This window comes from Mustela lutreola, chromosome 18 (assembly GCF_030435805.1).
Source record: "Mustela lutreola isolate mMusLut2 chromosome 18, mMusLut2.pri, whole genome shotgun sequence".
Lineage (NCBI taxonomy): Eukaryota > Metazoa > Chordata > Mammalia > Carnivora > Mustelidae > Mustela > Mustela lutreola.
In genome coordinates, this window is record NC_081307.1 from 26,109,054 (window position 1) to 26,135,016 (window position 25,963).

Below are 25,963 nucleotides of genomic sequence, written 5' to 3' on the forward strand. Positions count from 1 at the left end.
GCTGTGTGAGTTTGTGTGTGTATGTGTGTGTTGTTGTTGTTTGGTGGATTTTTTATTTGGTCTTGTTTTTTTAAGGTTATAGTCTTGACTCTCACTGTTTTCCCCAAAGACATTCTGCATTGCTCTGTAGCAAATGGTTGTCAGTTGCGTTGAGTGGAGGTACCTGTTTTGGTTTGTAGGCATCTTGTCTGCCATATGTTTTGAAGCTTTTGCCAGCTTCATTTTAGAAAATATTTTTCCACTTTAGTGTGCTGAAAACCAAAACAATTTAAGGGGAACCCAGCTGAGAGAAGGTGAAAGGAAGCAGAATCCAAGTTCCAGATGCTGAGGGCTGCTCCTGAGGTGAAGAGTTGGAGGGAAGAAGTCTGGCTCCCTCCTGCTCCAGGCCGTCAGCCTAAGTGGCCATGAAATCAGGGTCGATGAAGGCGGCCAAAAGGGTTTAGGGTGCTTCTTAAAAGGCAAGTGGCCACTTGACTGGTTGCCATCTGAGGGTCATAGTGTAGGCCCTTGTGTTGCTATGGAATCTACAGGTGCCGCTCCCAGCTGCTCCTTTGAGCCCCTGGATGCTAGAGCAGACTGTCCTGAGGGAGGGCTGTGGGAGAGACATGGTATCCTGGAGACTTGGAGACCGCAGGGAAAGACCTCCAGAGGGGTCTGTTTCCTCAGCATAATGGTGTCATTGTGACACAATCTTGAAAGGTTTTCAGGCTTTGAAAAAAACCGCACACACTCTCAGAAGACATGGTTTGCTTCTTACTATTGGTTTTTCATGAACGTCTTGGGAATCCAGGAACTCCAAAGAGCTCAGGATTTTCCTGGATTTGGGCGAATAACCTTCTGGTCAGAGAAACTGCTGCCTTAACCTGTTTGTCTTCCACAGAACAAAATACAAGCCAATTGTGTACCAGTGGTACACAGTGAAACACAGTGTATGACTGAATATTTTGATACAAAAATTATTTTGATTTTTACATACATTACATAGATGGAGCCATTACATAAAATTTTCTCAGTATAACCAAATTTTAAGCTTTTCAATAAATCTAGGCTTTTATTTAGATCCTGGTGTTTTATTCTTACCAGGTAGGACGTTTCTAACTGCAGAACTACTCTGGGTCCTTCAAAATTATGTGAGGTTAAGTGTTCACCATGTTGTTTTCATTGTTCTTCTAAAGGAAGTAACAGCAGTTGAAGGTTGTTTACAGAATTGGCTCTCTGCGGCCTGCCTTAACTGTCTAAGGAGCACTAGGCTTTTAGAGTGACTTCCGTCATCTGACGAAGGCAACTTTCTCTTACGGGCTAGGGTTTGTGTTTCTGTTTGATGGAAGCTTATTTTCAAACTGTCTAAATGGTCATAAACTGTGTTTCCTTGCCTCAGTAAGTGGGAGTATAGCAAACAATTTCAATATTTCTTGGTGCACAAAGGTTATATCCATTCCAAGAATCAGGTTTGGAGCCCTCCTGTGCCATAGCAGTGGAGGTGAGGTGTTCCAAGTCCATCCCTCAGCCAGCCGGCCCCAGGTCATTGTGCTTGCGTGTCCTGACATCTGGTTTTAGGTTGGCTCTTCCTCTTTCATTGGCAGTGAGCTTTCTTTTAGCAGCTTCGTTTCCCTTAGTCATTAATGTTCTTTTGTTGCTCATGTATTAATAACTTGGGAAGAACTCCAAGTGAAACTGTTCAAATTCTGTGGATCTAAGGGTGACTTACTATTTGTGAATTACTGAACCTGAGCTCTGTTCTGCTCAGAGGCTGACTCGTGAGTGTAGGCATTTATTGAGCTCATGCTTGATTTCTTGACATGTTTAACTTTTATTATATATAAGGTATTAGAGGTCTTTGTACCTTAGAAACCATCCTTTTGTTCTGGGAACAGAGACCTCGAAAGGATGGATGGCTCTGTCAGGAAGCTTAGGTTTAAAGCTACAACTTGAAGGAAGCCTTCTGCATCTTTGTCCTGTCTGCTTTGTTCAACATCTTGCTGATCGCTTGGTCCATGGAAAGCTGCTGCATTTTTCCTGATGGCAGTGACAGACTATTTAACTTAGATCGTCCAGGACAAATGGCCATGATAAAGTTTGGCCTGTGTGACAGTGGGGCAGGGTTTCTTTTCTCTACAGAGAAAATGGGCCCATTCGGGATAATTTACTTAATCACGAAGCTGACAGCTTTTCTCTGTGGCCCAACATATTATGCTCTTTTCAGGTCATCTTTCTAATTGGTGAGTTAAAAACATACGAGGCTCATAGCCGTTACAAAATTTATTCCCCTCATGTCATTTGTTCAGCCTTCTCTTAAAAGTGTTTCCTCACACTCCTTTGGGGGAAAGTTCCATGTTGTCATGTTTTGTTTCATTCCACTATTGAGAAACTAAAGCCTCAGTCTGGTAAGGAACTCTATCTAGAACAGTTCATGGTGTCATGAACCACTTCTCCACGCCTCCTCCTCTGTCTTGGTTACTGTTTGGTTCAGTTATTAGTATTAATAATTAGTCTTCTCCCAAATGCCTGATTTTTTTTTTTAAAAATCTATTTTCTTTCATTTTTGGATTATGTGTCAATTTGATAATTTTATGGAAAAACATGCTCAGATTGAATTAAGCGGTAACACTGAACTTTTATCAAGAGGTTACTCAAATCTTCTAAAGTAAATATAGTATATTTTGTTTTTACAGCAAAAACTCCCAAATTAAGCTAAAAATAACCAAAACCCAGACTTCCCTTCAGGTTATCTATGGTCCCATTAATTCACATGATTAGAAACCCCATTCATTCCTGAACCTGACAACAAAATATCTGACCTACCCTTCACCCTTCCTACACGTTTGTAATTTCCATACGGGCAGTTTTCTATTTCCCATGAAGGTGGTGTTAATATTCCAAAGTACCCAGCTATTTTTAGGATTTGTTTGTAATTTTGGAGTGTAAATCAAATATGGTGAGTGAGATTGAGAGTTAGCCTGCTATAGTAAAATTTGTGGAAATTAAAAAAAAAAATAGAGTAGGCATACAGGTGAGAACCCTGAGCAGAAGTGAGAATAGGCCATCCCTGGCTTCCTGCCAACTGCTAAGACCCCAGTATTGCCCCTGTTGCCTAGTTAAAATCTTGTTTTAAGAAATAAGAGTGATTTGTAGTTAATACTTCAGATCAACAGGCTTGTCATGGTCCTTGCTTGTGTAAGTTTCCGTCACAGGTGTTGTCTTACACTGGTGTTTGGGAATCATTCCTCTAAGGTACAGTTGACCCTTTAACGTCATAGGTATCAAGGGTGCAAACCACTTCCTGAGTAAAAACAAAACACACACACACACACACACACACACACACACCCCTTTTGTTTCTCCCAAAACTTAATAGCTTACTGTTGACCAGAAGCTTTATTGATACCATAGTCAATTAAAGTCAATTAACACATATTTTGTGATATATATATTGTATTTAAATAGTTGTTACTGAGCTAGGTTTTATCATAGACTCTTGTAAATTATTGTATCAGAATTAGAGAAGTCTGATGTCCTCAAACAATGGACATCACTGCAAGTTGCTTTCACAACTAAACATTGCCTGGATGAGCACAGTAACTGCTTTACCCTCAGATTTTAGACTGTTTGATATAAAGGATCCCAATTATCATTGCAAGCCCTAGTCTGTTGGATTCTTTTCTAAAAGTTTGAGTTACAACTCCTATAACATAAAACCCATTTGAAGTGTGCAATTCAGTGGTTTGGGGTATGTTATATATTATAAAAGTTTGCCATTTTAATGATTTTTTAAGTGTACAATTCATTGGCATCCATTACACTCACTGTGTTGTACCACCATCACTGCTCCATAGTTCCAAAAAATTTCATCATCCCAAACAAACTCTGTAACCATTAATCAGTACTTCCCAGTTTCTCCTTTATTTTAGCCCCTGGTAACCTCTGATCTATTTTCAGTCTATTAATTCACCTATTATGGATATTGAAATATTTGTCCTTTTGTGTCTGACTTCTTTCTTCAGTATAATGTTTTCTCGATTCATCCATGTTGTAGCACGTATCAGAACATCATTCCTTTTTTTGACTGATATTCCATTATATGGATCTCCCACCTTTTATTTATCCATTCATCTGTTGATGGACACTTGGGGTTATTTCCACCTTTTTGCTCTTGTGAATAAAGCTCCAGTGAGTATTGGTGTACAAGTTTCTCTTTGAGTCCCTGTTGTCAGTTACTTTCGGTATATACCTAGGAGCAGAATTGCTGTCATGTGGTAATTTTAGCTTTAGCTTTTTGAGACCTTTCCATAGTAGCTGCATCATTTTACATTCCCACCAATAATATAAAGGGTTCCAATTTCTCCATATCCTCACCAGTACTTGTCGTTTTTTTAAATTGTGATCATCCTAATAGGTATGAAGGGATCATTGGGTTCTTGATAAAGACTTATTGACTGATTGCAATAGTACATTTGGGTTCTTTTCGAATCTCACATGACTTAAAATGTTTCTTTTAACAGGGATTAGTAAGCTTTCTCTTCTGTGGTGGCAGTTCTAATAAATAGAACTGTAACCGTTAAATAGTTTAGTTTACCTGTTAATAAAATAAAGGTTGGGGGGGAAAGCCAGCCATTGGGTAAATAAGACTTACGCTTTATATTCTTTTCTGTACAAGATGCCATCAAGACATGAAGGAAAGGTAGTTTCTCAAGGTCTAAAAAGACTTCGGAATAGAGATTGAAGGGCAGTTTGGTTTCAAAGAGGAAAAAGTGGCAGTCACACAGACTTTGCGAAGAAGCCTTAATAAGTGGAAAATGAAGAGGATTTGAGAATTTGTAGTATTAAATTCTTAACAATTAAGGAAATGTTATCAATTCAGTAGCACATATAAAGAATTTTTAGAAAAATCCTTAATAATTTGTAAGAAAGCATGTTGAAAATGCACTTGATAGTGTCACGTGTTAAAAAATAGCCCATCTAATCAGGGAGACTGTCTTTTCCATCCCCATAAATTTCTGGTATTAAAGTAAACACTATGGTTATTTATATCACAATTATTCCAGCCTTGGGCATAATTTCAGTTTTGTTGTATAGCTTGAACTCTTCCAGCTATCCAGTTACTAAACAGTATGGTATAATTAATCTGTTTGTTCAGACCAGGCTTCTCATCATGGGTGGGGGTATTATTCACTTCCAAAGGTGTTAAAGGAAATCACCAAGCAAAAGCACTTGCAAATGTTCTAGACGTGAACCTCTACCAGGAGTGTACTTGCATGTTCAAAAGATGTGGCCATAAAGTGCTGGTACAAACTCTGAGTGTAGAGGGACTCCAGGGCAGTCAAGATCTGCCGTGATCACACAAAGACATTCTGGCTTTGGTTTAGCAGAAGTCTGGACAACAGTCTCTGTTTCCTGTATCACAGGTTTTCCTGACAGGTTGTGCAAGTTAGGACTTTTGATCTTGATATTTGTACAGCTTGTGAGTTAGGTGAATTATTTCCACTAAACAAAAGGTTTCACAGACACAAGCATCCAGATGGCCTGTGTCAGCTCCCCCTCACCAGGCACTCTGTCAATATGTTTCTTATCAGTTTTAAAATTTTCTCCTTAAATTTCTCTTCGCTTGTTGCTCAATGTGGTTGAAGAGGCCCAATTAGTGTGATCCCAGCTGGGACTTTTGGATGGGAAATATGCAAGGCTGCCAGATGAGATCATGAGTCCAATCTAATGTTTATCTGTTAAATCTGTTTATAACTGCTGACTCTTGACTTGCAAAGTTCTAAAACAGCCATTTGACGTCACTGGGCTGGGGGCTGGGTCTGTGCCAGTTGGTATAGAGCTGCCGTGATGCAGGGCTGTTGGTCTCTTCTCTTTCTCCCCATGACTGCATGCTTGGGGCTTGACAAACAGCTCAGTCCGCCTAGCGCCCTCAACAGAGTTTGAGATAGGCTTCCACAACAGTTGACACCACCAAAAGTGACTCAGAACCCGAATACAATGTTAAAAATTAAAAATAGTAAATGCTCAGTGGTGTGACTGTTTAAAGGTTCTAGAGTCTGTCAGATCATTTTTCTCTGCTTTTCTTTTTTTTTTTTTTTTTTTTTTTTTAAAAGATTTTATTTATTTATCAGAGGGGGGGGGGAGAGAGCGAGCACAGGCAGACAGAATGGTAGGCAGAGGCAGAGGGAGAAGCAGACTCCCTGCCGAGCAAGGAGCCCGATGTGGGACTCGATCCCAGGACGCTGGGATCATGACCTGAGCGGAAGGCAGCCGCTTAACCAACTGAGCCACCCAGGCGTCCCTCTCTGCTTTTCTTTATGATGGTCCTGCATTTTTGGATGGTTCTACAACCTCCCTAGGATAATGCAGCAACATGATTTACAAGTTTTTCTGAAAAACAACTAATGAAGATGAATGCGAGGAATTTGTTAAATTTCTAATTAGAGTCTTCGCTTGAAGAAAACTAGATTATTTTTAAAGATCTTGTTTATTTGAGAGACAGAGAGCGAGCAGGGAGGCGAGGGAGACCATGACCTGAGGCAAAGGCAGACGCTTAACCAACTGAGCCACCCAGGCGCCCCGAAAAGTGAGTTATTTAAATCTACTAAGCATTCACACTGGAAACCGCAATGCTACTAAAAGAAATCCTGAAGAAGTTTAAAGAAAGAAAAGTAGCCAGAAAATGTTAGCATCATCCTTTCCCCAGGGAAACAGCAGGAAGAGCCACAGATTCTCCCAAATAAACTGGTTTACTCCAGTGATAAGTGTATGTGGAAATCTCGAGTTCATCAGATGTTACATGGCTGTGTGAAACAGCCCTCAGCCTTTGCATCGCGGCCTTTTCTGAGGATCTAACTTACTTAAACCGAGAACTCCCTTTTAAAAATACTATCTTCTATTGACCTTGACCTTTCCCGGCATGGTTCTTCGGGTGTTTCAGAAATGCTGAGAATCCATTTGCCTCTATCATAAATGTAAGTAGGAAATACAGTATTTGTGGAACACGAAGGACAAAGAATGAGTTATTTGCTAGGATCTTTTTGCTAAGTCTTAGAATGAAAGCTCTTTGGGCCGTTCACATTGCTGATTGTCCTGCAGTACGGCACATTTTGGCCCCGTAAATTACTCTTTATTATAAAATCACTTTTATTTATTTATTCTTAGTGAATGATCATACCATCCTTAGGACTAGGGGTTCCAGCACTCTGTTCCACACTGGCTTTGTGTTTCTGATGATAATCTACACAGATTTTAACTTTTGGTCCACAAAGCTTTTGTCTTATTTTGTAACTGGAATGCTTTAGAACATTTTATAGACTTGGGGCATAGGAATGGGACTTGACCCCATTAAAATGGACTAAGATGTTTTGCCAAGACCTTTGTCAATGATTGTGTTCTTATTTCCTTACAGATACATAGCGTATGAGGTGTTTTCTTTATAATTAGGATAAAATCTTCATGCCATTTTTAATGGTTATTTAATAATTGTTACATAGAAACATAAAACTTACAGAACCACAATAGGGATTTTTATGTACATAAAAATAAGGGGGAAAGAAATAGAGTAAATAGAGAAATAGAGAATAGAAATAAATAGAATCTATTTTATAATAGAAATAAAATCGAGAAATAAAGTAAATCCTTCTGAAATTGGGATATATATATATTTTAGATATATATTTATATATATTAGATATTATATATGTGATCATATTTTTTAGCTATATATACAATACATATTTACAAAACATACCATTTATATGTGTGTGTGTATATACATATGTATAATACACACGCACACACAATACACACCATATATACATATGGTATGTATTGTAAATATGTATTGTATGTAAAATACAATATGTGTTGTAACTATGGGATTAGGAATAAGAAAATAGTTTTTGGTGATTTTTTTTCTTTGGGGGTGGCGAGGAGAGCACATGTTTCCGCATAAGCAACAGGGTCAGAGGGAGAGAGTCTTAAGCAGGCTCCAGGCCCAGCCCAGAGCCCAGTGGCAGCAGGGGAAGGGTGGCTCTGTCTCAAAACCCTGAGATCATGACCTGAAACCAAAATCAGACGTCTCACCCACTAAACCAGCCAGGTGTCCCAGAAATAAAACAGTTCTAAGAAATGTGATTATACTGACTAATCTAAAATCTTAAAAATAATACTGTCTAAAAAGGCTAATATTTATAGGGGGAAAAAAGTATATTTTTAGAATTAAAATCTCTAAAAATTAAGTTTCAGTAGTGAATTATTGAAAAATTAAGTGGTACCTTGAGTAACCTGGACATTGGAAAAAAAGGTTTCTAAGTGTTTTTTTTTTTTCTCCCAGCGATTGTGGGGCAAGTTTATTTTAAAGATTAATGCTTTAAAATTAAAAGAGCTGAATAATTCCCCTAGAGAATGAAGTTGGGTAGAAAATTCCTAGTATAAACTAGTAACCGGTGGTTCTCTTGTGTTTTGAATCGCTTTAATCTGTTTTGTCCTTTGTTTGCTTTACATAAGACAGCACTCAAAAAGTATAAATGGATGAATAAATATACAGAGCTTAAAAAGTAAATTTGGAAACATGGGACATGAAAATAAATTTAAGTGGAACGGAATTCACCATGTTCTCAAGCAGAAGGTTAGTTTATAATAAAGGAGCAAAAATGGGCAAAGTACAAAAGTGTTTCTATACTTTCAAAAATAGTAATAAAAATTAGAGTTCACACAATATTACAGTATAATTTTTTCAAAGAATTTTAATATTCACATAAAAGGCCAGTGTTACAGGTTATGGATACACCTCGATGAAAACGAACAAGGTTGTGAAAGAAAATCAGGCTGTTTAAACATCTTAGAATGCAGGGGCGCCTGGGTGGCTCAGTGGGTTAAGCCGCTGCCTTCGGCTCAGGTCATGATCTCAGAGTCCTGGGATCGAGTCCCGCATCGGGCTCTCTGCTCGGCAGAGAGCCTGCTTCCCTCTCTCTCTCTCTCTCTGGCTGCCTCTCCGTCTACTTGTGATTTCTCTCTGTCATATTAATAAATAAAAATCTTTAAAAAAAAAATCTTAGAATGCTACACAAATGAATAACAGGACTCCTGGAGGTTTTTAGGTTTAGAAAGGTCCTCGGTAACTGTGGTAGGAAGATGTTTGCTTTTCCAACACTTGAGCAGGTCATCTTTGTTGATCTATAGGCATGTTCACCAAATTCTAAAAACATCCTTAAAACAGTCTTAAAAATGAAACTCACTGATACTAGATAGGTACTGTGTACTTGTAGTTCTCTGTGCAGAACATTATTACTGTGTTGATACCCGTGAAAAGGTACTAAATCTCTACACTGAGGCTAAGAGAGAACAGAGAAGGTTTCTTCTTGGTAACCAGTTATGTCTGGGAGGCTTTCTAGGCAAAGTGTAATAAAAGTGTCCATCAAGCTGACCTGGTTCAAATCCAGGTTCTGCCACCTACGGATTCAAGACCCTTCTCTGGACCGCAGTTTTCTTCCCGTTAACATTTTGTTGATACTACCTATCTCAGAGGGCGTAAATGTATCTCAAAGTAAATGAGATATTTTTTAAAGCCACTGGCCACTCAGTAGTAAAAATTCTGGTAATTGGGATGATCATCTTCACAAAGGACTGGTTTTATTCCTTAAACCCACTTCGCAGACAGTCTAATTTTAAAATAATGTCTGTGGAATTCGGCATTCCACTGGGTTCAGAGTACTTTTGAACATTGACCTACATTACAATGAAATTAATGACAAATTGATTCATTAGTCCTTTCTTGGAGCTTTTTTGGAAAACGAAGTTGCAGTGTTGTCCTTAATATATATTCAAGCCTTCAAAATATAGGGAACCCAAAAAACAGCCCCACCTCTCCCTTTTCTGTGGAACTGATCATGTACATTTCTTCGTCCATTACAGGTTCCTGTTGAATCTCTTTAAAACCAAAGACACCACATCCATTCCATAGAAAGTATTTTATTTAGCAGCCATTGGGATTCCTTAAGTTAATGGTTGAACAAGCTTTTTTGCAAGGAGAAGTTTAGCCTCCGCCCATCAGGTCAACAGTAAATAGACTTGAGGTGATGCATCAGAACCGAGGCCGAGCGCCGATGCAAGTTGCTCAGAGGCGAGACCTGTTTTGACTCCCTTTCCTTTGGCTCTCTGTGCAGCACAGGAAGTACTTTGCAGTGAACCTCCAAAGTTTGAACTTAACTGTTCACGTTCTTTACAACTAATTTGTGCCTGAGCCCCAAACTCTTGCTTGGAAGAAGCTTCATAAAGGTTTTTGTTTTTGATTTTAGTTTTTTTAAAAACAGGTTTACAGAGCAAATACTACCCTCTTTCCTTATTTTTTGTATTTTTGCCTTATGCATCAGAGAATAGATTTTTCCCGCCCATGGATTGATTTATCTGTAGTGGTATTCATCAGTGACTTTGAGGACCAAAAAATGTATTGCTGTAGATGATACTCATTTTTGTCCTCAGTAAAATTGAGGGTATAAAGTTGTTGACTTCAAGATTATTCTAATATTTATTTTTAAATGTAATACAGCCTTGCTTCTTAAAGAATTGCTCTTACCCTATTGTGCGCCTATAGTCAGGACCAAGCTTATATGCATCTTCTACTCCCTCCTGGTACTTGGCTTAGGATGAGCTCATCTTGGTTATGCACAGGTTGTGTGCACATTGAGTAGGAGATGTGCCTGGTTCTTTTCTAGGGAGGGTGGTCATTGCTCAAAAACTGGAAAGCAGAAACAGGGCTGTTGTCAAAATTATACTTGGAGGCTGTTATGTCTGATCTTTAAATGGAAGTATTTGCACAATGATTTTGGGAAGGTACAGCACCTGTCTTTTATCAGTTGTAGAGTTTCTTAATATCCACACTTGTTTTTCTCTCCTTCCTTCATTTTTTTCTTCTGCATCAGCCACCAGTAAAGGCTTAAAGTAAACTTTGCAGAATTATCCTTAAAGGAGATAGAGGAAGTTATAGAGGAAGTTAAAATGGTGCCTGAAATGAACCAACAAGCACTTTAGGTGAACCTTAGAGTGCGTTAAATGTATTTTTTACTTTAGTCTGTCTACTTTACCAGTAGAACTTACTCTTCATATGTTTTTCTACTTAGATATAGAATCCTTGGTTTTTATCATTCTAAGACTCCTTATATTGCACAACATCTAACATATCTCAGAATTCATAAGGTATTTCCTACAAACACACATACCTCTTATTTTGCCTGGCATGTGCCTAATGTGTGTTAGGTACAGAGGCAGGTTGGTCTCCTTTTCAATAATTAGAAGATTAGTTTGTAGTAGTATGATTGGTCTTGTCCTGGAAACCTGTAGCCCTTTTATCGTAAAGGACCTGTATGGTCATCTATTAATGATGCATCAGAAATGTAATTAGAAAATATTTAGAAACTCTGCCCTTCCCAGTTTGATCTTTTTTTTTTTTTTGTACTTGGTACAAGCTGTAGGAGCACATGTATGGCCTTTATGAAAGTGATGCTCCTAATTAATTTTCATTAGGGATTTAATCTTTTTGTAGTTACAACAGTACATTTGCACATAAACACCTTTGTTTTCTCATCAGATACACTATGTGACCAAAGAAGTATATTTTCTAAATGGGCCTGGTTTAGTAACATAAACTATGGCTAAGAATAGGGTTGTGATCTCTTCTGTTTTATGTTTTCTTTTTCCCTTCGTGCCAGACTCCCTGATGTAAGCCCATGTTCTGGGCTTTACAGAGATAAACCATTTTACCTAGAAATCACTTAACACTGACACGCATTATGTTTTATAACTCAAAATTTTTTGCTGGGACAGCCCTAAGGCTCTGGACAAGTATAGGGAGGTACTTGCTTGAGGCAGAACCTGTTGATTTCCCAAATAAGTGAAGTTAGCCATTAAAATGCGGAGGGGTTTTGGGTGTCCATGGAAGCAACAAATATCAGACTAGATGGTTACAGGCCACCATTAGGTGGATGTGGACCATCCCAGGTTTGTCCTGATCCCACCTCAAGATCTCGTGAGGATCAAAAACCTAACTAAATGCAGGTACTACTTAGCATCTGCTTCCTTTTAAGCTTTTGTTAGTTGTGCCATTTGTTCGAGTGCCAACGTTCAGTAGGTATCGGGACCAAAAGGTAAAAGACGGTCATGTAGCTACTGCCTTCCCCCTGAAAGGGGGGGCAGGGGGGATGCTTACGGCTGTTGTCGTCCCAACTGGGAGAACATGAGAGGCGGCGGCCCTAGGACTACACGGTAAATGGCTGCTGGCAGCACGAGCCACATCTGGTGTTGGGGTGTTCAAGATTCTAAGAAATGCCTTTGTCCCGACCAGAAGAGTTGACCTCTGTTTACCTTCAAAATCCTTGGAGTAAAAATGTTAACGTCAGGATTCCTGAATGAAAGAACACCATCTGCACTCCGGCCTATGTTTCAAGGCGTCACTGTAAAATACCGCTTTAATGGGTAACTGTCCATGCCAGAAGTGGAGACCTCCTTTTCCTAACATTGTGAGGGCCCAGGTCTTTCGATCATCCTGTCCTAAAAAGTTAGGACAGTTTGAGAACCTGGTGGCAAGAGTTCAAACAATCGTGCCCTCGCAGCCCTCTGGAAAATAAACTCTGTTTGATTCGGGGTCTGTTGACATGTTTAAGATGGAGTTTATAGCTTCTTCAAAGACCCTGTCATGACTTTACAGTCACCCTATACAAAGCAGATTCTCCTGGGGCATGGCTCTGGGCACGGGAGCTGGCTGGCTCGCGAAAAGTGTGCTTTAGCAGAAAAGAAATTGAGGTAGGGTGGACGGCCAAGTCCGACGGAGCTCCAGATACCTCCGCAGGCCTCACGCCTGATTCTCCCAGATAGTGGATCTGGCCTGTGCGGTTAGCAGTCAGCACCCCAAGAGCCGCTCAACTGCGTAAATGAACAGAAATGGGCAAGAGGAGGAGGACCTCCATCACCAGCTCCCTGAAACATGGGGGGGGCATGGGGGGGTCAGGCTGAGGGAAGTGAAACCGGGTGGACCAAAAGAAGAATTTGAAACCGCACAGCATTAATTTGGCCAACAGCTCTGATAATCCTGCTGCTTCGTCCAGTTGCGGGAATCCTACAGTTCAGTCAGGACTCTCCTTCCCTTTTATAAGTGGTAGAAGCACCTTTTCCAGAAAAGCCAAAAGAGAGAAGTAATTGTCAGCAGTCCACGTTGAGGGGGCGGTATCTCCTTAGGGGATGAGCCCTAGGCCCCAGGAAGGTTTATCATAGGCCAAATGTTAACCACAGACATGAAGAACTTTTTTTTTTTTTTTTTTTTAAAGACTTTATTTATTTGAGGAAGACACAGAGAGCATGAGCAGGGGGAGGGGCAAAGGCAGAGGGAGAAATAGGGCTGCCCACTGAGCAGGGAGCCCGATGTGGGACTCGATCCCAGGACCCTGGGATCATGGCCTGGGCAGAAGGCAGACGCTTAAGCAACTGAGCCACCAGGCACCCAAGAACCATTTTCTTAAAAGCAGCTCTGGAATATGGACTATTGATTTCCAGTTTATAACTGAGGAAAGTGAGACTCAGAAAGGTTAAACAACATTCCTAGGATCTGCAGCAGAGGGAGATTCAAGTCCAAAGCACCCACTCCTCATTGCCACAGTTTAAGCGTGTTTGGGAGGAAGTTCCATCCAGAATGAGTTGTGAGCTTGGATTGGGTTGTCTCTTTTGTAACTGTCACTATAACTCTAGCTGATACTTTGGAGAACCAGCGGTTTTCTGGGATTTTTGTGGGGTTTTTTTTTTTTTTTTTTTTTTGCTTTTTTTGTGTTTTGCTACCTTCCCCTGTAAGGGAAAGGGGACCCACCAGGACCATCTTCTCTCAGTTTTCTAGTCCTGTACTTAGGGGGCAGAAACAAGGTTCTGCCCCCTTTGTTGTTGGGGTGCATACATCCTCTTTTAACTACTTTGCAGGTTTTCCCTGTAAGATTCTGTCTTGGTAGTTAGAGGGTATGCATGTGAATGCTGTAGTTTGTTGGCATGAATAAAAGTGAAGCCAAGGGTAAAAATTGTGTTCTAGGACGTGTCCCAGTCACTAGGAAATACTATCAAAACACTTCTATTCCAGACCCAGGATGGCTAGTGAAGGGTGATAATGGGTTTCTCCACTGTGGCCAAGCTGATTCTATTAGAACACTGAGAACTGCGCTTGTCACACAGTGTTTTCAGAGGAGGAATTACATAGGCTTAAAAATGAAGGATGACCCTCTGCAGACCTTCTGGGCTGGGTGTGGATACCTATTCCTTTGTCACTAAAATTTTCAAAGCAGGTTAGTTTCATTGTGTTTTATGGAACATGTGGTTTAGAAACAAAATTATACAGATTTTTTTTTTAAATTTAAGGGGTTAAAAACAAGGACATGGGACCCCCAAAAACCTAATATTCACTTGGAAAAGTATTCTATTAGGCAGTGTGGAGCAAGGAACTGTCCTTGGATACGTAGCTTGACTTCAGTTCAAGGGCACATATATGTACAGAGAGCTCTTGGAAAGGGGTCTCTCCAAGTGTAATCGAGATGCATTACTAAGAGAATGGGACACATTCTTTTTAAATGACTGTTTAGGCAAGGAGAATAATGAGTAGTAAATCAGATTATTCTAAGGTAAATCCAGAGGGAGGACTGTGGGGTAGTTGGATTAAGAGAAAGAAGGAGGCATAATTGCTATGATAATTTCTCAGTGGGCAGTGGCCCAGCAGCACAGGCTGTTGTGTTAACAATCCTGGTGTTTCTACAAGCAATGCCCTTATTTAGGGAAAGTATGAGATATGGTTCACATACGACAGCTTCTTCTCAATTACTCATTCCTTGTCGAATCCCCCGTACCTAAGTTTCAACACAGTGGAAAGGGAACAACACCCTCTCTTATTTTCGAAAGATAATGTAGTCTTTGTCAGATAAATAGCTTTACAGCACTGTAATATTACACGTTCACGCAATCATGGGAATCGGAAAATTGAATTCTGGGACGCCTGGGTGTCTGCCTTCGTGGGTCACCATCCCAGGGTCCTGGGATCAAGCCCTGCATTGCGGGGGGGGGGGGGGATGTCCTTGCTCAGCAGGGAGCCTGCTTCTCCCTCTTCCCTCCTCCCACCCCTATTCCTGCTTGCTCTCTCTTTCTCTCTTGCAAGAATAAAATCTTTAGGGGCGCCTGGGTGGCTCAGTGGGTTAAAACCTCTGCCTTGGGCTCCGGTCATAACCTCAGGGTCCTGGGATCAAGCTCCATATTGGGCTCTCTGCTCATCGGGGAGCTTGCTTCTCCCTCTCTCTCTGCCTGCCTCTCTGCCTACTTGTGATCTCTGTCAAATAAATAAAACCTTAAAAAAAAAAAAAAAGTGAATTCTGGATTCTCCCAGTCAGTTGTGAATTTAGGTGGATTACTTATTGGATCTTAATTTCTCCGTCTATATGGAGGAAGTTACTGGCCTTCTGAGCGAGACTGTATTGCTGTAGTGTCAGACTGCCCTTGTAGCAGGACTCTAACATCCTTGCCTTCTGCCCACTGAATGCCAATGTGGTTTCAAGTCTTATAACAGCCCCAAACACCCTCACACATTTCCAGATATCCCTAAGGAGTTGGCGTGGGTGGGGGACATGGCCAGTGAGGAATGCTACCATGAAAAACTGCTAGGTTAGGTGGTCCCAAAAATTAAGTCCTAAAATTCTGTGAATTTCATGCTTTATTTTGCTCTCTCTCTATGACTTACTGGCTTACTGTCAGAGAACCTGACCTAGACCTCTGCCAGCAATGTGCTTCTGTGATCTTTATTTAGATAAGTTGGGGTGGGTTTTTTTTTTTTTTTTTTTTAAAGATTTAATTTATTTATTTGTCAGAAAGAGAGCACACAAGCAGGCAGAGAGGCAGGCAGAGGTGGAGAGAGAGGCAGGCTCCCTGCTGAGCAAGGAGCCCGATGCAGGACTTGATCCCAGGACTCCGGGATCATGATCTGAGCCAAAGGCAGGGGCTTAACCCACTGAGCCACCCAGGCATCCCTTGTTGCTTTTCTTTTCTTTTTTTTTTTTTTAAAGTTTTATAAATGGTAATAGAAAATTTTTACTCATTTGTTTTCAGAAATGGCGCATTGAGGGGCGCCTGGGTGGCTCAGTGGGTTAAAGCCTCTGCCTTTGGCTCAGGTCATGGTCCCAGGGTCCTGGGATGGAGTGAGCCCCGCATCGCATCGGGCTCTCTGCTCAGCAGGGAGCCTGCTTCCCCCTCTCTTTCTGCCTGCCTCTCTGCCTGCTTGTGATCTCTGTCTGTCAAATGGGTGAATAAAATCTTAAAAAAAAAAAAAAATGGCGCATTGGAACAAGTTTTTGAAATTGTGTTGATTCCCGGCAACACCCCCCCGCCCCCACCACCAGGTCCCTTATCTCCTTTCTTTCAATCTTTTCTGTTTATAACATGTAGCTCTTCCTTTAACTTCCTTCCACACTTTTGTTTCTGAGCCTCATCTCCACCAGAACAGATTACCCAGATGCATGTTTCTTTTTGGCTTGTCTTGAGTCATTGTAAGGTTCCAACTGAATATAGCAATTGTTTTCAGACTCCTAGGGAAACTTTTGCATGTACCTTGCCTAGAGTCTGTTTCTAATCTGAATATTTTATGCCGTCTGTGAAAGAGAAAACTGACAATTCTCAGAAAGCTGTAAATAAATCTTGGTCCCCACAGACTTGAGAGTATCTCCAAAGTATGTATTTACCTCCTCCTTTCTGATGGGAATGACTTCTCTATCAATAATTTTCCAAGAACCATTTGTATTTCTAACTTTTGTTTTTAACTTCTAGAAGGTAAAAGTTAATTCTTTCAACTTCATTTTTTATATGTTGAAAGATTTGCGGTCCCCAGGTTATTTCCTTTCCCTTAGCCAAAATGCTCTTTTTAAATCGGAGGACTTTACTCCTAGCCCTCTTCATAAAATGTTTTAAAATACAACAGCAGAGAGAAATGTGAATCAAAACCACAATGAGATACCATATCATGCCTGTAGGATGGCTGAGATAATAAAGGCAATCACAAGTGTTGGCGAGGAGGTGAAAAAATTGGGATACTCTTGCATTGGTAGTAGGATTGAAATGGTATATCCATGTTGGAGAAGAGTTTTACAGTTCTTCAAAAAAGTTGACATAGGGTTCAGCAGTGGCACTCCTATAGAGTTGTGTCCACACAAAAAATTGATACAAGATTTTGCCGCCAAAAAAGAGTGGAAACGACCCAATGTCCATGAAGTGAGGAAAGGGGAAACAAAATATGATGTATTTGTACAGTGGATTAGTATTTGTCAATAAAAAGCAGTGAGGGTCTCCTATGGGGTATAATATAGATGAACTTTGAAAACGTTATTCTGGATGAAAAAAGCCAGTCACAAAGGACCATGTATTGTATGATTCCATTTATAGGAAGTATCCAGAGTAAATAGGCATGGAGACTGCAAGCAGATTATTGGTTTGAGGGGTAAGTTGAAGAGTGGGGAGGGGGTGGAATGAGAGGCTACTGCTGGATACAGAATTTCTTTAGAGGGCTATGAAAATGTATTAAGCTCTATAGTGGTGATGGTTATATAACCCAGTGACTATATGAAAACTCACTGAATTGAGCCCCAAAGGGTGAATTTTAGGATATGTAAATTATATTTCATAAAGCTGTTAAAAATAGCTTATGGTATTAAAGCAACTTTAAGGATAACATTTAATTTTGAGGTAAGCCAACATTAAATAAATAGAAACCAAAGTCATAAATAGATTTTTAATATTTGGTCATTTAGCAAGAAAGGACCTAAATGTATTTTTGTGGCTGGATAGTATAACATAATGAAGCTCCCTCCAACCTCTGAATCTCTTGGCCGTATCTTTCCCCACATACCACGACTGGAAATCTGTCGAGTGCAGCATATATAGGTAATAATCGTTCTCTTTTATTTATGAACTTGTTCTAGTCAGCAGCAGGGGAGAGAACTGATTTATCAGCGTGTCTCGTCCGCGGTAGCAGAGGCAACTGGTGTTGGAGCACTAAGTCTCTTACAGGAGAAGCTAAGAGGTTGCTGAGGAAATGGATAGCTGTTGACTAAAACGCAGCCAGGGTTGTGATCACAGTACCTAAGTATGTTAAGTGCTTTACAAAGCCTGCGTGCCGTCAGCAGAGTAGGTCAGTCTCTTTACTTACTCCTGAGAATTGAACGAGTTCTTCCTTCCCCAAAGATACTGTTTAATGGACCACCTTTTACAGAAATGAGCGATGTTGCTTCAACTTTTGTGTCTGATCTTTGAAAATTTAGAAGGAAGTCAGTGCTCCCTGTCTCCACCCTTCCCCACTGCCCCCTGCCTCAGTCCCACCATACTGATTTCTTCTGCCTTGTGGGATAATCTCTGCCTTCAAAAAGAGAAAGAAACGCATTAAAAGTTATAACTTAGGGGACACTTGGGTGCCTCAGTGGGTTAAGCCTCTGCCTTCGGCTCAGGTCATGGTCTCAGGGTCCTGGGGTTGAGCCCCACATGGGGCTCTCTGCTCAGCAGGGAGCCTGCTTCCCCACCCCCCCTCTCTGCCTGCCTCTCTGCCTACTTGTGATGTCTGTCAAATAAAAAATTTAAAAAATCTTAAAAAAAAAAAAAAGTTGTAACTTAGGGTGCCTGGGTGGCTCAGTCATTAACCGTCTGCCTTCAGCTCAGGTCGTGATCCTAGAGTTCTGGGGTTGAGCCCCGTGTGGGGCTCCCTGCTCTGTGGAGAGTCTGCTTCTCCCTCCTGCTGCTTGTGTTCCCTCTCTCCCTATCCGTCAAATCAAATCTTAAAAAAAAGTTAAGTCTCCGACCTGTTGCTTGTGTTCCGTCTCTCCCTGTCTGTCAAATAAAATCAAATCTTAAAAAAAAAGTTAAGACTCCGTCCGTGGTGAGAGAGGCCAGCAGTGGACACCAGGCAGATCAGCTGCCACCTGGTGGAGCTCTGAGTCTTCGAGTTTGTTAGAGCAGGTTGTGAAGTCGCCCCGGAGATGTACTGGGGGGGTCTCTGCTTGGGTGAACCTAAAGAGGCACGTCAGGACTCCCGGCTCTTGAAAGATCTGCAGTTTAGTACCAGAAACGGAGATAAGGAGGGAGGTGTGGAGTGTAGAGAAGTCGAGATGCAGGTACCGAGATTAGATTAGAAGAGGTCAGAGAGTGGCCACTCCTAAGCTTGACCTTGGCTTGAGCTCCTTTCCTGAGGTTTCTCATTTCCTGCAGACAGGATGGTTTCATTGACTTCATTTGTAAAGGTTAGAAGATTCCCAAGGCTAAGGAAGAACTGAGCAGATGATTACAAAAGAAAATGGATTTTCATACGCTGAGGTTTTACTGTACTACAGGTACGGTTTCTGGTGACCGATTCCTCTCATTCTGTAATAGAAAGTCGGAATGAATTGGTTAAAACATACAACTTAAAGGGCGTTTGTTTCTCCTCTTCAGCTTAGACACCTGGCTAGGCAGGGTTTTCTGGATGCCCCACATTCCTTTCAAGCACCAGTGGGTTTTCGGTTGGATTTGGGGATGGAGGAAAGGGTCAGTAAAAAGCTTATTAGAATCAGCCAGGAAACGCTTTCAGCATATGCAGTGGAGTCTTAGGGAATGGCTGCCGCCTTATTACTTTTCTTTGACCCCAAAAAAAGGGGGTAGCAGTTTCGTCTGACCCAGGACATCCAGTACAGGTCAGATTGGCTGGATTACTGATCAGAAAGGAGTGTGTGTGAAACGCCTAGAAAATTCTGGTAGGAAACGACCTTTTTTTCGAAAAGAACTGGGTAGCTTACTGGGTAGCTTGACTGTCTCCCAGAGAAGGGCAGAGTCCACTGACCATGGAATGACCTGTATACTGTATACTGTATACTGTTATGTTACTTTCCAGTGGTTTCCTATCCTTCACCAAATGGAATAATCCTAAACATTTCAATTTGCTGGTATTGGGCTTTGTAAAGGCTTTCAGCCTGGGACTGTAACTGGGAGAAACCAGGCATCCAGAACAATTCAGCCCGGAGAAATGCTCCCTCCCCTTGCTTCAGGCCATGAACTTCAGGGATCCTTTATAAAAGCGGTGTTTTTTACAGCAGATGAAGCTCCAGTTATCTATCCCTTTCCCTTCTCTCTCCCCCGTGTAAAAAACAGTCCAACATATTGTAGTTAGAAGCTGAAAATTAAATAAAAATTAGCTACAACAAATTCGATCAGAAATGTTGGGTTAGATGCTTCCTTTTAAAGGTTCAGGATCTTAGGATGTCCCAGCAGGTGGCAAGGGGGTGCCAAAATTCTAGGTCCTCAGCTTTTTAGTCCCCAGACATAAAATTGATGAATGGGTTGTTGAATCAACTTTTAACTTTTTAAGTGGTAAAACAGTCTTACCTTCTATGAATACATAAAGACAAGGATGGGGAGAGACCCAAGCGGAATACAAAGCAAAAGGACTGAATCAGACTGTGTTTCCAATGAGTAATGCAGCCACACTGAAGCAGGGGCAGGAGACCGAAGGCGAGTAGTTCTTGAATATACATACCCGCTGTATACTTTCAGGCTAAAAAGTCAAAAAGAACTGTAAATATTGAACTTGAGTTAGCCAGGTTGTTTTTACGTTGATACTGTTGCAGGATTTCTGAAACAACTTAGTATGCCGTCCTGGACTGAGCAAATACATAAATGTATAGTGCGGAGAAGGAGTTAGAAACATGGAGAGGGGAGACTAGAATTAACCCAGTGATGTGAGGTTGGAATTGGAGCACAAGTACAGATTTGTGTTTTTGTTGTTGTTGTTTGAAGATTTTATTTATTTGACAGAGAGATCACAGGTAGGCAGAGAGGCAGGCAGAGAGAGAAGTGGGGGAAGCAGGCTCCCCACCAAGCAGAGAGCCTGATGTGGGACTCGATCCCAGGACCCTGAGACCATGACCTGAGCCGAAGGCAGAGGCTTAACGCACTGAGCCACCCAGGGGCCCCAGTGTTTTTAATATATCTAAATAGATGTAGAGAAATAGATAAGGATGTGAAAGTATTTGTGTGCGTGTGTATACAGAGCTGGAATGATCTTAGTACCGAGACAAATAGTAATTATAAATCGTCAAGTCCAAGAAGCTATGAATCAGTACTGATAATGAGTGAACAAATGAATAGACGACTAAATAAACGGTAGATGGGGCAGAAAGGTAAGCTTTTCCTTAGAAGAGAAAAAAAATATAGAAGGAATGATGAGAGTAGCAAATCAGCATTTGACAATTGCAATAGTAGTGATTGCTTCAGGCAAGAATCAATAGATGTTAAAATTGGTGAAAGCTTAATGAGAAACAGGATATTTATATAGTCTCTTAAGTATCTCTCTAGGAGATCTTTAATTAGGAGATCTATTTTTTTAATTAAAAAAAATAACCTTATAGTGGAAAAACTTGGCAAGTGATCAAAGTTGTCACTAGTAATGGGACAAAAATGACATCATGTGCCTCCTGATTTGGTACACTGAGAATGACACATCTTTTCTGTGATACTCCTGCCAAAAATGCATAACCTGAATCTAATAAAAAAACAAATCAGATAAACCCAAATTTAAGGACATTCTACAAAATAGCCTGTACTCCCCCCAAAAATGTCAAGGTCACAGAAGACAAGGACAAAGGAAGATGTCCCGGGAGACTAAAGAGATGACAGCTCAGTGCTCTATATGACTTTGGAGTAGATCCTCGATCAGGGAAACAGATGTCTTGGCTTTTGGGAAATCAAACCGTAAAGGGTAAAGGGGCATCGTGCTTCATCTTCCTCTTACGCAGTTCAGGCAGGAAAGAGTGGGGAGGGGGGTCTGGGCAGAGGGCATACATGAGTTGTTTGTACTGTTTGCAGCTTTTCTTTAAATCAGAAGTTCCTTCAAAATACTTTTTTAAAAACTGAAGAGAAACCACTAATGCAGCTAGTAGAGGGCTCTGCTCTAGGGTGTCTTCTCCTGTTCTGTTCCGCCTCTGCTAGCACCCGCTAGGAGTCCTCTCCTGCCAGCTTTCCTCCTTCCGCCTTTTTACTCAGATTTTATAAATTCTAACTTTTCAGATTAAGCATATTTGTCATAAACAGAATATAAACTATTCAAAACACAAGTGCTCTCCCCCTCCCCACAAAGCACCCCCAAAGTTACCACTCTTAGCAGGTTAATCAGTCCCACTGTGAACATTCCGGGGCTCACACAGATTGTGTTCACGTCCAAGTGTGTATGGTCTCCTCTCCCTGCCAGACTACTGAACACTGTTGTTCTTTTTTTCTTAACCTTGTGCTGCACGGGGGTGGCTGTAGCCTTGCCTCATTCTTTACCAGTATTTTCTCTAAATGAATGGTTTCATTGTCCCTAAAACTAGTTCTCCAGGACTGACAAACCAACCTGCTTTTATTGTGAAGACACGGGGGGAAGCTGCTCGCTCTCAGGTTTGAAGAATGTCCCAAGTAAGCCTTCATCAAACATCAGGACAGCTCGGAAGACCTCAGTGACAGGGACTGGGCGACATTTCCTGTAGTGGGAGACTGTCAAGGGGACTTACTGCCCATCACCTCCATTTTCTGTCACTGATACTCAAGGTTGAAATCCTCAGAATAAAAAACACGTTTGGTCATTTAGGGCAGCCCCGGTCCCTTGACTAGCCAGAGCTGTTGCTAGGGAAGTAAGGGCTCAGAAGGTGGACCCTGACCTCTGGGTGCCCTCCTATAGAAGAGGGGCCACCCCAAACACCTTCTCTTTCCAGATCTGCTCTGACTGCTTCACGTCTTGTCTGTTCCGTGTCGGCTTTCAGCCCTGCTGCGCTGGCACTACCAGAACTGTCCTCCACGCCAGTGATTCTCGGATAGCCCTGTGCGGGCAGTCCTAGCGTCAGCTTGGGAACTTGTTAGAAATGCCGGTTCTCAGGTGCCCTCCTAGACCTACTGAATCGGAGACTCGGGAGGTGGGGTGCTCAGCACTCCGTATTCAGGAAGTCAACGAGATGATTCTGATGCCTGTGAACACTTGAACATCATGGCTCTACTCAATCTGATATTATTTATCCAGTTTAAAAAGTTGTAATAGCTCTGCCGTGCCACATACTCCAGGGTCCGTCCTCGTGGTGCGAATGGCCCTGTGATCTCCCCGCAGCCGGCTGCTGCACGCGTGGGCGCCACATGCACCCTCCCCCTGCTGTGCATCCTGTCACATGCCACTCTGCTGAGCCCCTTCCTGGACTGCCACCTGGTCAGTTTCTGTCCTTCCATCACTTCCTCTATGATGCTTCTGCCCCCCCCCCCCCCCCCCCCCCCCCGCCGTTCCCCAGTCACTTTCTGCCATGGCTGTATTGCTCACGAGACCCCAGGGTCATGACCTGAGCCAAAGGCAGATGCTTAACCAGCTGAGCCACCCAGGTGCACCCCTCCCCCCTTTTTAACTTTCTGTCCTGCAACTTGAGGCATACCAGGAAGTAGAGGTAATTAACCCATCACCAGAATTTACCGACTTAACATTTTGCCACATTGGCTTCATTTTTTTTTTTCCTAATTATTTTAACGTAAATACATGCTGTCATATTGTGGTATTTTGTCATTGCAGTCTTTGTATTTTAGTACTAAAAGCTAAAGACATTTTCCTAAATTACCATAATCTCAGACCTAATAAAATTGACAGTTCCCAAATATCACCTATGCTTGTATTCTGTATTTGGTTTTCTCCATTTTTCCACAAAAGGTCTTTTATATCTGGTTTGTTTTCTCAAGGACCGCACATTGCATATGAAGGTAAGCCCGTAAGGATATTTTAATCATTGTAGAATAGCCCCCCCCCCCATTATTCAGTGAATAAACTCCTAGTAATCTTTATTCCTACTCATGTGGGATAACATCAATCCAAGACTAGTGATATTACTAAGGAGTTGGAATGATGTTGTACCTTTACGTTCAGAATGGTTCAGTCTCATTGGGTCCCAAAACCTTGCTTTCAGCTACTAAATGATTCCAGCACCAGCCAGAATGCACCAGAAGCCAGTGTCACAAGTACCGAAGAAACTGGAGAGCTCCCTGGGATCTGGGCTTTGCGTAATAGCTTCTCCATATTCTCTTAGAAAGTCTCTGGAGGAGCTAGAATTCGTTTACCAGTGACTCTGGATCTCTGTGGGCTTCAGTCCTCAGGATTTGGTCATTCTACCTTGCCCATTTTCTTGTGTTTCATTCTTTTACTAGCTCTTTCCTTATCCCTTTAGGACTCAAGGTTTTGATAGAGCTTTTGAGCTGTAAGATGGCATTTTTAAGCTAACTAACTTAGAAAGTTAATTCAGTATCAGTAGGATACAAATTTGCACTTGGAGGTTTAAGCCCACAGTTCAGAAAAATCTCTTTTAACCTTTATTTACAAATACTTCTTAAGCTTTGTTTAATTTAAGAGAAAGGGGGAAAGAGTGTTGTTGTTGTTGGAGTGTGTGTGTGTGTGTTGTTGTTGTTGTTTTAAATTTCTTCAGCAGAGTCCTGAATGCAGTAACTGAGTTTAAAGCATAGTAGTAAATGCAGAGCTCGAATTTTCCTTAGGAGTTGCTAGTTGTTCTTACTAGCTTTTGAGACTGAATTATTAGGGCTTCCAGTGATTATAATCCCAGACCATGCACCAGTGGAGTAAGACTGTTCCTGCGGGTCGAGTCCCTGTGATGTTGGGGAGTGGGTGGGGTTGGTGCCAGGGCTCGTGAAAAAGGGGACACTACGCGTAGGAGGCCGCAGAAGGTTCAGAAAAAGTACTTTGCAGCATTTTAGACACTTGCCCAGGAAAGACCGTGTTAGCATGTTAGCAAGACTCGCTGGGCCTGCTGTAACAAAACACGATGGACTGCGATGGTTCAAACAGCAGACGGTTAATTCTTTCGGTTCTGGAGGTGAGGAAGTCCAGGATCACATTACTGTCAGAGTCCGGATCTAGTGCAAACCCTTTGGCTTGCTTGCAATCCTCACGGACCGCTTGGGTGGCCTTTCGTTGGTGTGTGCTGTTGGAGAGCCATCCTGGTGTCTCTTCCTCCTCATATGAGCGTTTACTAATCCCCTTTTAGCGGATCTAGACCCCACCTCCAGATACCATCACTTTGGGGGTTAGGGCTTCAGTATAGGAATTTGGGGAGGACATAAACATTCCGTCCTTGACACCAAAGCATATGATTTGAAACTGCCCTGGTAGACTCTTAGGAATCCTGGACTGTGAAGGTACGTTGTTTTATCCCCACAATCTTCATACCTCCCGGAGCCTGCTCTCGGAGGGGTTTCAGACTTGGTAGATCAGTGGGAACCTGTATTGGTTTGGTGAGTGTGTTTCAGGCCCCCTTGAAGAGAGGCTGTTGGCTGTCCTTGTAGCCTAGTCAGGCAGATTAGGTTGCTTCTAAGTAACTGTATTCTCAGATCGACATCATGCTGTTAGCCAGAAACTGTGTAAATAAGTTCCCGTTTACAGTGTAAGAGGAGGGTTTCTCTGCATTAGAAGAAGAGTTTTGGTGAGTTACAAGCAAAAAGGGAAGAAGTTGACTCTGAGAGGCACAGAGCCCCCTGATGTGGCAGCGATCTTATCCGGACAGGCTTTAATGCGAGGTCACTCTGGCCGGAGAATAATCTTACTAGGGCTTTAATTAAAAGCACAAGGTGTTGGGTTGGTTTTTTGGTGTGTTTTTGTGTGTTTTCATTTTTTTTTTTTTAATGTTGCCTTATCTATCTTCCTCTTTTATTTCCCTTCCATTTCCATGTTCTCCCTAGACCTGCTCCCTCTCCCCCTCTTCATCATCCTTTAACATTTAGAATGTTTTTGGCTTGGCTGATCCCTCTGGATAGGAAGTGAGCCGAGCAGGATATTGATTACCAAATATGGTATTGCTGCTAAAGATGTTAGAGGAATGCGGTTTGTATTCTAAGCCTCCGGCCTCTGAATAAGCTGCCAAACAAATTAGGTCATTTTAACTTCTGAGCTTGC

The 25,963-nt window shown here is 41.7% G+C and overlaps 1 protein-coding gene across 8 annotated transcripts in view; it reads left to right on the plus strand.

Moving 5' to 3' along the window:
• RBPMS (RNA binding protein, mRNA processing factor) overlaps positions 1 to 25,963 on the plus strand; it is a 171,691-nt gene that overhangs the window by 80,447 nt on the left and 65,281 nt on the right. The gene's annotated exons all lie outside the window — the stretch shown is intronic.